The sequence below is a fragment of the Pinus tabuliformis genome, chromosome 6 (assembly GCF_031772625.1).
Source record: "Pinus tabuliformis cultivar Carrire ecotype Pingquan chromosome 6, CPIR1, whole genome shotgun sequence".
Classification (NCBI taxonomy): Eukaryota; Viridiplantae; Streptophyta; class Pinopsida; order Pinales; family Pinaceae; genus Pinus; species Pinus tabuliformis.
The window spans coordinates 947,579,189-947,590,290 of record NC_142292.1 but is presented as its reverse complement, the minus strand read 5'-3'; positions in this window follow the sequence as shown (position 1 = coordinate 947,590,290).

The window sequence follows — 11,102 nt, the reverse complement described above, 5'->3', positions numbered from 1 at the left end:
CTTATCAATTCCTATTTTGATTAAGACTTTAGAGGTAGAGGGAGAGATTCATGGACTCTCATTAATGAGATGGCTTCTCATGTTTTTGTATAAATAGGAGATCTCTCTCCTTCATTTGTTAGCTTAGCTTTTTAGTTCTTAAGCTTTTAGCTTTTTGGTAGCTCTTTAGCTTGGAGTTTGTAGTTCTTCTTTGATGGCTTTGGAAACCTTTGGAGAGCTTTGTTGTACTTTGTAATTTTGAAGAATTTGAATAAAGCTTTGATGTTCTCAATATGGAAGGAGATGTGAGGTAGATGTCATGGAGCACATCAAAATGTCAGGTAGAGTAGATTTTGTTTTGAAAATTTTCTTTGATTTCATTCAAGTATGTCATTTTCTTGCTTTCAAGTTTGATAGATTAGAGTTTCCGTTCATGCAATTTTAATTCATGCAAGTGTGTTCAACTGGTTGATTGTAAATTAGTTTTCTTTACATGTTTCTTGTATTTGCTTATTAGATTAGTCTCTCATGCTATATGATGATATTTCCAGAGCCTTTAGCTTAACACCGTTTTAGAAGTTAATTGGCGAAATATTGTGATTATAGGTGAGATGATTGGATTTTCTTTTAATTAGTGTGCAGTTAGATAGTTTAGATGTCAGTTCTTTCATGCTATATGATGATATTTCCGGAGCCTTTAGCTTAACCCCGTTTTAGAAGTCAATTGGCGAAATATTGTGATTATAGATGAAGTAATTGGCTTTGCTTTTTGCTTAGTAGGATACTCATTACATAAGTTCATGTCTCATTGAGTATTTTTAGTTCTTTAAGAACGAAATTGGTGATATGTGAAGTTATGAATGGGATTTGTTTACTATTCAAGATAGTTTAGATATCAGTTCTTTCATGCTATATGATGATATTTCCGAAGCCTTTAGCTTAACCCCATTTTAGAAGTTAATTGGCGAAATATTGTGATTATAGATGAAGTAATTGGCTTTGCTTTTTGCTTAGTAGGATACTCATTACATAAGTTCATGTCTCATTGAGTCTTTTTAGTTCCTTAAAAACGAAATTGGCAATATGTGAAGTTATGAATGGGACTTGATTTGTTTTTAGTCTTACTTTTGCCTTTAGTTTAAATTGCAGCAGTTTTGTTTGTTTTGCTTTCTTTTCTTAGATATTTTGCTGACTTAGATTAATCTAATTGTTCAAAGTTTTGATTTGTTTCATTTTCTCTTTTCTTTAGAAATTAGATTCTAACATAAGAAACAAAACCCCCAAAAACAACATAAACTATAAAACAACAAAGTAAGAAAAAAGGTTAACTAAGCACATATGGTGCACCACACTTCATCAGTTTACGATACCCGAATTGATAATTTATGTAGAGAAATTTAGGACACTAAATTGACTAGACATTTTGGCGCCGTTGTCGGGGAAGTGTAATTAGGAGACCTTATTTCTTACATCTAAAAAAGAAAATTAATAATTTCTTGAGTATGCTCTCCTCCTGCACTTTGTGTGATCTGGAGGATCAGAAAAAGAATTGTTATGTTAAAAAAAAAGAAAAAGAGAGAAAAAGGGGACAAAATAAACTTCATCATTTCATTTGATTCAATAAAAAAAAAAAAAAAAAATCCAACTACTTTGATAGGTTCAACTATCCAAGATTGATTGGTTATGTTTTGTAGTGGTCCTCAAAACACTGTATCCTGTTTTAATAAGATTCTGTAAATTAGCTGCGGAATGCAGCCTGATTCCACAGCTAATTGTGAATTTTGCAGCTAATTCCAAGGTTTGGCAGGTTATAGGAATCCAATGAAGAAACCGACCACATGGGCATCTCCAAAATCATCCCGACATGGATCCTATCCTAGTCACCCAGCCCAGATCGATAAAAAAAAAAATCAACTTAAGACCTCAGTCAAAGTCCTGTTTTTAGCATATTTCCTTGAAGTCTTTGTTGCCTGAAATTGAAAACCATTAATCATTTTTATAAAATTTCACAATTTCAGAGAGAAAAAAAGGAAAGGAAACAACCAATGGCTATCTCCAATCCTAGTTTTCACTGTGGCCTCAATAGAAAATCTGCATTCCTGTTCAACTTTCGCCTTGAAATGAACCTACAAAAAAATTAAAAAATAATAATAATAATAATAAAATAAAAACTTGCAACTCATTTTACAAAGCCTTGGTCAATATCTTACACTTGTTCAGCAACAGCTCTATGGAGTTCAGTAAATGCATTTCAACTGTTCTACGTTGTTAACTAAAAAATGCATTTAGAAGTGAGTTTATATTATAATGATGGTCGAATATGCATTTTTAAGTGGCGCTGTAAGGGAAGCTTACATAGTCTAATTGCCAGATCTGATCCCAAACAAAATCCATGACTTTGAAATCGAGACAGAGTGCTGGCAGCCACAACCTTCATATGTTGAAGAGATCTCGCCAGCAACCAAATTCCAAATTGCAAATGGAGATGTTTAAATTCTAGAGAACATGGGCTATTTAAATAGGACAAACAAAGTTGTTTTAGGAAAGAATAATGAAGATGCGAAGATGATAGAATTTGTGAGACGTCTTTGCAATTTGTCGTTGTCTAATTTAAGCTCCAAAGGTTATAGGGAACTGCAGGTTGATGGCAGGTCTTCAGGTTGCACTAAAGGAAGAGTAGGAAGGCATATTTTTGTTGAAGAATCTGTGCTGTGATCGCATCTAAAAATAATTTCAAAATCAATTTTACAAAGGGTGTAATTCACAAAAACGCAGAACACTAAAAAACATCAAACTTTAACTACATGATCTAGCCAAACAAAGATGAACTAGGGAAAAATAAAACATGGGTTTTTTCGGAAATAGGGTCAATTAGATAACCCAAAAATTGTTTTAAGGAATTTGAAGCGGTTTGAGAGATTTTCGTAGTTCTTTGAAACCCATTTTTGCATGCCACGGGAGAGAAAAACGGAAATTAAATTGATGAACAAATTGTTGTTACGCCACACCTCAATCTTGTGTGCTGGCATTTCATTTTTGTTTCAGCCACGCCTCAGTCTTGTCTGCTGGCATTCAATCTTGACTTTAATGACTAACGGTTTCTCCCTGTGACCTGTACATTAGTTACGGCTGATTACAATCCAAAATCACACAACTCTTCTCTTGAATTATTTCCACGTTGCAGAGATTGGATCAGGTCCGGCTATGTTGTTCCATTTTTAACTCAGACTCCACCACGTCTCCCGCCATGCCTCACGCCTTCCATTTTTTACTCATACTTCGTTATGCCAAGGTGGATGCCGTATTATGACTGTGATCTCTGTATTGTTTGGCTGTGGCTCTTGATGTGGCTCAAAGAATGAATTATTTGCACAAGTAGCAATCTCGTAATAGTTCATCGAGATCTGAAGTCGCCAAATTTTCTCGTTGATAAAAATTGGGTCGTCAAGGTTTGTGATTTTGGCTTGTCACGCTTGAAGCACCATACATTTCTGTCTTCAAAGTCAATTGCAGGAACGCCGGAATTGGACTTTAGCTTCAGGCATTCAGAGGAGATATATGATGCAATTTCTATTGTCTGGTAGTCTATAAAGTTGCAGGAAAGGATGATAATTTGTGTTTCAGTAGTTGGTCTGCAGAATAATCCTTTGTACAAAAAAATAATAATTTAAAACTGATGGTTGGTTGTCTTTTAGGTACGGAATGCAGCTCTATTCCTCAGCTAACTGGAAATTCCACAGCCATTTTCATACTTTTATATGTTACAAGTGTCGAAAGATGAAACGAGCCACATGGGTAGTTGGGAAAATGTCAGTACATGGATGGTGTCCTATCCATTTGAACCAAGTCGATGAAAAAGACCCCGGTCAAAGGAAAGTCAAGGTGTGTGTTATCACTAAGTCACCACACTAAGTCGCCACACTAAGTCGTCGCATGTCAAGAAAAAAATAATTTTGAATCAATGAAATGAATAAGTTATTTACTCATTTTTCTGAAGGTATTGATTAATTTTGGACTGATGATGAAAAATGAATGGCTAACTTTTTATTCAAGATTTTTAGCTATAGATATTGTGCACATTCTGCAACTAAAGTCATTCCGCAGCTAAAGTCATTCCGCAGCTAAAGCCATTCTGCAGCTGAAAAATCTCATTGTTGAAATCAACCTAATTTTCTCATATAAAATCAAATTTTGATGATTCAAGTGTCATTGGAAAGATATCAACAAGATCTACACAATGATAAATCCATCATCAGAGTTTGAAATAGTAAATAATGAAATAAATTGCTGAAAAGAAGCAACATTTGACTTAAGGCACTAATTCCAAAGCAGGTATAAATTATTTTTATTTTCCTTTGAGAACTTGTTTCATTAATATAAATTCTTATTTTCGTGTGTAAATATCATAACTAGAGAGATTGGCTATCTCTCTCCTTTGATAATCTTATATTCCATTGCAGAAGAAGTATTAGTTTTTTTGCAGGTTTCAAGAGGAAGGACAAATGACTACAAGAGAATGGTGTCTCTCTAAGAGACCAATTTGTTTCATAAGAGGATGATTAGCAACAAAGAGGAAATATGTTGATGCAAAATCAGATCCAAACACTTGAAAAATTTTCAGATACTATTGTCTTCATCACATCCATACCTCATAATAAACCATTCACTTCATTTCACTTCATATTTTCCATTTACATTCACATACACTTTCCATTTCTTTTTGTCCATTCATAACCCACAAATAAAATCAAGAGGCTCATTCATATGCTTATTTCCCATTGCCATTTCTACTCTCCATTTCCATCTTCCATTTTCATCTTCCCTTTCATGTCATTTTCATTTCGCAAATAAGCCCTGCTTCAATGCAAATTATTGAGTCCATATTCCTTTGAGTCTAAGTTCCTTGTTGACACCTTGAGGCTTGCATGCCTTAATGGCGAGTCCTCATGCTGACAAAAAATGGGAATACATTAATGTCCCTTGTTCATCAGACCTTCAAGGTGACTTGACATCGGAAAAATTATTCATACCTAGCAAGATGTGTTTGGGCATCTTGACTCTCATTGTCATCAATGGTGAGAGTTCTCGTTTTGAATAGTGACATCCATTAATGGCCACTAAGTCAACAATTTCCTGCTATGTTCGACATCAGAACATATTTTCACATAGTAGGAATTGTGCCAACGAATTTTGAAGACATGAAGACTATTATTTTCAGCATTTTGGAGCAGATTCAACAAGTTTTAGTAGAAGCAATAAAAAGTCATCTTAACTCTTTATCCATGACTCTTCTTGTTCAGCCACTTGAAGAAGAATATAATCAGAATTTTGTAGCCACCACACATACAACTCATCCATTCCAAAGGGTAAGTTAAGGTATGCCATTTTCTAACTTTTGACCATAGAATTCCATAAAAAGGTAGAATGATAATTGTTGGAAAAAAATTTCTCTTTCTCATTTCATAAAATTGCCAATACCATCGGTTGGGGGGGGAATACATTCATATTCATATCTTACCATGTACATATCATATTCAGGAGTCCACATACTTCCAAAATGTATTAACTATTACATTGTTATTATGAGCATACAATAGATTTTCAAAAAGTGCTTAAAGGATAAATTGGATACAAACACAATCATGGTTGTCACACAAGAACCAACCATCATGCAATCCAATAAAGATATACTTTGCAACAATAATCAAAATATCATTATGCAAAGTTCAAAGATCAAAATAGAATGCAATAACAAAATATGGTTGTTACACAAGAACTAACCATGTTGCAATTCAAGAAAAACACTTTGCAAAAGTACGAAGTTATCAAATGATATCATGCAAAGTTAAGCCAAGGCTCAAGGGTCAAAAGAATTAATGTCATATATATTGCATGAGGACATGCAATAGCTTCAGTTGGGAGGTATGTTGGGTCTTGAAAATGTCATTCATTTCCATTACACTTTCACTATTATGTCCATTATATCATCTCCATTTCACTACTATGTCACTCCATTCATACCACTTTCATTATCATTGGGCCACATTTATGTTTTTCCAAACTTTATTAATTCTTAGCATTTTTAAGTGAATTTGTGGTTAAAAATTAGAAAATAATGTGCATATGCTTATACCTAACAAGTGGGTTGAGATTGTTGACATGTGTAGGTCAAAAGGAGGCTTCTAGAAGACCTTTATGTGGCACCCTAGGGCCAAATTCGAATTTGAGTATCATGGGATCATGAGGATATGTGTCACATCTCCTAATTGTATTGAAACTCTAAGAAGACATGTGTAACTTTTATCAGTTCCTATTTTGATTAGGACTCTAGAGGTAAAGGGAGAGATTGATGGACTCTCATTAATGAGATGGCTTCTCATCTTTTTGTATAAATAGGAGATCTCTCTCCTTCATTTGTTAGCTTAGCTTTTTAGTTCTTAAGCTTGTAGCTTTTTGGTAGCTCTTTAGCTTGGAGCTTGTAGTTCTTCTTTGATGGCTTTGGAAAGTTTTGGAAAGCTTTGTTGTACTTTGTAATTTTGAAGAATTTGAATAAAGCTTTGATGTTCTCAATATGGAAGGAGATGTGAAGTAGATGTCATGGAGCACATTAGAATGTAAGGTAGAGTAGATTTTTTTTTGAAATTTTGCTTTGATTTCATTCAAGTATGTCATTTTCTTGCTTTCAAGTTTGATAGATTAGAATTTCGATTCATGCAATTTTAATTCATGCAAGTCTGTTCAACCGGTTGATTGTAGATTAGTTTTCTTTACATGTTTCTTGTATTTGCTTATTAGATTAGTCTCTCATGCTATATGATGATATTTCCGGAGCCTTTAGCTTAACACCATTTTAGAAGTTAATTGGCGAAATATTGTGATTATAGGTGAGATGATTGGCTTTGCTTTTCATTAGTGTGCAGTTAGATAGTTTAGATGTCAGTTCTTTCATGCTATATGATGATATTTCCGGAGCCTTTAGCTTAACCCTGTTTTAGAAGTTAATTGGTGAAATATTGTGATTATAGATGAAGTAATTGGCTTTGCTTTTTGCTTAGTAGGATACTCATTACATAAGTTCATGTCTCATTGAGTCTTTTTAGTTCCTTAAGAACGAAATTGGCGATATGTGAAGTTATGAATGGGATTTGTTTACTGTTCAAGATAGTTTAGATGTCAGTTCTTTCATGCTATATGATGATATTTCCGGAGCCTTTAGCTTAACCCCATTTTAGAAGTTAATTGGTGAAATATTGTGATTATAGATGAAGTAATTGGCTTTTCTTTTTGCTTAGTAGGCTACTCATTACATAAGTTCATGTCTCATTGAGTCTTTTTAGTTCCTTAAGAACGAAATTGGCGATATGTGAAGTTATGAGTGGGACTTGATTTGTTTTTAGTTTTACTTTTGCCTTTAGTTTAAATTGCAACAGTTTTATTTGTCTTGATTTCTTTTCTTAGATATTTTTTTGGCTTAGATTAATCTAACTTTTCAAAGTTTTGATTTGTTTCATTTTCTATTTTCTTTAGAAATTAGATTCTAATATAAGAAAAAAACCCCAAAAAACAACATAAACTATAAAACAACGAAGTAAGAAAAAAGGTTAACTAAGCACATATGGTGCACCACACTTCATCAGTTTATGATACCCGGATTGATAATTTATGTAGAGCAATTTAGGACACTAAATTGACTAGACATGAGCTTGTTCAGATATGTGGAAATAGTATCTCCCTTCTCCATCTTGATTCTTCGAAGCTTATCCTTGAGCGCCAATTTCCTCTAGTCGCTACTGTTCTAGTAGAATTCCTTCAATGTCTTCCACATTGAAAATGGAGTATCCTTCCCATGGAGACTTGAGAAAATATGGTCTTGAACTCCCTCAAGGATGATCCATCTCGCCTTTGCCACACACTTCTTCCACTCAGCCAACTCTTGTGCATTAGTTGAAGCTGACTTTGGGATTTCTTGATCAATGAATTCCTTCAAGCCATTGTCTTATAATACAGCCTCCATTCTATCTTTCCATGCTATGTAATTCAAATTACCTTCCAAGGCATACTCGAGTCTCAAGACATAGAACGACATTGGCCAACCTTGAAGTATGATATGAATTCGATTTGCACTTACAACCCCAAACTTCAAACTTCAAATTCTCTTCTCAATATACTTTTCAAAGCTCTGATACCATGTAGAAAATCTATACAAATCTAGCTCTGATACCATGTAGAAAATTTCTACAAATCTAGCTCTGATACCATGTAGAAAATCTGTGTAGGTTAACCCGATAATGCAATATAAATCAAAGCAAAATACTATAACCTACTTCTACTATCAATTTGCGGAAGCTTAAACATCGAGCTGAATAATATAACTGGAAGAAGAAGAATCAATGGCAAAATACACATGAAAATGCTTTGGGGAAATCCATAAAACCCCACACTATTGTATTATCATAAATGGTGGAAATACATAGGAATTATACAAAGCCTTAGCTCTCATAGCTAGCCAGCTCTCAGTACAATCCTCACAGATTCTCACAGTAAATCTTGGCTTCCCTCCTGCCTTCCTATCTGCCCTCCAAGCTCCTATTTCCTTGCGTTGTTCCTTGTGGATGATTTTCCTTCAACCAAGTGGAAAACTTCTCTTCAAAACTGCCCAATCCTCAAGGATAAATCCTTGACTGCATGCATGAGTTTTCTCCATGAGAAAACACATGCAACTAATAGTACACTATCCTTGAACATTTATCTCAACTAGGTCTTTCTGAGAATAGACATGCATGAGTTTACGATGAGGGAATCTTCAATTAACTGGAGTAACACTAGTTGAGTGCATTAATGCATCAACTGACTGTTGACTCACTATTAGTTCCTCAAACAGTTTGGAACTAATTTAACTGGACTTAACTCAGTAAACTGAGTTAACTAATTACAACTCAAATATAACTCAATCTTATCTCCTTAATTTAAGGGATAACTCTTGCATGACTTCACAAATACTTCTAACTTGAATTTCTCCAACTAATTAATTTAAAATTAATTAATTAACTATTTCCAAGTAGCTATTAAGACTAAACTCGATTTTAATTCACAATTTGATTCAAAGACAAATTAAATTGGAATATTCTTGTTGCCATTTTTCAACAATTAGAGGAGAGATTGGAAGATCTTGAAGACCTAGAAAATGAGTTAAGGAAAGAGCTTGAGGAAGAGTATTCGAGTTTGATTTTCGTTAACCATTCATAGTTCCAATTCAAGATGGAAGAAAAAGTGGGCATAAAGTTATAATAAGGTGAGGTAAATGCATTAAAATTGAATCATTGGTTGCAACGATTAGAATTTTATTTCAACATTCAACATCTAGATGAAAAATAAAAGATATCATTTGTTAGATTGAAGTTAGAGGGTCACATTTTGACCTAGTGGGGAATCCATACAATGATCCACTAGTAACCAGGTGGAAGACTTCAAAACCCTCTTTAAGTCCCAATTTTTTCCCATTGGGTATGTAGACGACCAATGGATATTCTGGCACTACTGTAGACATATGCGTGGGTAGAGTGTATAAGGGTACATAATTGGGTTAAGAAAAATGGTCATCATGCTAGGTATCTCTCCCAAGAACCCAAATTTACTCCTAAAGTATTTGGGGGGGTTTATATAACGATCTATAAAATAAAATTATGTTTTCCAGGTGAAGGATTGTGGATGAGGCTTACGTTCAAGAATAATATCTAGAGAGCATAAGCCAAAAGAAAATCTAGCCAAGTGGTTTCGAGCAAAAAGAGCATCGAAAAGCTTACAAGGAGGGGAAGAATAAGTGGAAAGGGGGAGGATAAGAATACAATAGCCAACAAATATTAGTGCAAGGGTCCTAACAACCATTATAAACAAAGTTACCCTCTCAAAGGGAACTGTGACTTGAAAGTGATAACTCTAGCCCAAAAAACCATATTTTTGTGTAAAGGACATGAAAAATACAGCCCAAAAAATGGTGATGCTACATCACCCTTTTTATTTTAGTGTTAAAATTCCAACATTACTAAACTATGGCATTAAAAATTGAAATCATGATCATGAAAAACCTTCAAATATCAATATTTTTCAACCATGCCATTAAAAACCAATATCATGATTATGAAAAACCTAAAAAAATAACACCTCAATGAAAGAGTGGTTCTACTAGGACCTTTTTTTTAAATAAAAAATTATAGTTCACTTGAAATCTTAGCATAAGCCAAGTTTCTTCCCTTTTAAACATGGAATTAAAATTGAAACATTATTTTAGCTATAGTCTAGAAAATTATCACTAGTGTAAACAAAATCATAAAGGGCATATTTAAAAAACCAAAATAGAAATAATAATTACAAAAAAAAAAAACAAAACAAAACAAAAAGTACATGACTTTCTGAAGGGGGACAATGCACCCCCCAATGTGTGTCTCAAGTAGCCTTCGTGACAATCAAGATTGCAATACACCAACTATATTTATAAGATTAATAAATGATGTATTATGCCCATATCTAGATTCATATGTTACAACTTATTTTGATGATATACCAATTTATATTGCTAATTGGGAGGAGCACATCTCACACTTGTTGTAGGTTCTAGAGACTTTGAAGAAGTACCAACTACTGCCAAACCTCAAGAAATGTGATTTTTCCTAGTAGTCTTTAGTGTGTTTAGATATGTGGTTGGTGGAGCGAAGCATAAGATAGATCTCACAAATATGGCAGCCATTGTGAAGTGGTCAACTCCTACAAATGTATCTGCAGTTAGTAGTTCGTTGGGGTAGAACAATATCTTTGGAAATTTGTAGCTTTACTTTTAGTACTAGCTACACCACTCCATGCCATAAAAACAAAAAAAAATAGTTTGCAGTGGGGGAAGAATGAACAGAATATTTTTGATGAGCTACAACTAAAATTCAATCAATACTAGTTCTTGCATCACCAAGCTTGCGAAAGCCCTTCGAAATGGAGATGGATGCAAGTAGGTATGTTGCAGGAGTAGTCTTAATCTAAGGAGGAAGTCCTATATGTTATTATTCTAAAGAATTCAATGAATAAATTATCAACTACCCTACCTATGACAAGGAACTTTGTGCCCTAGTACAATA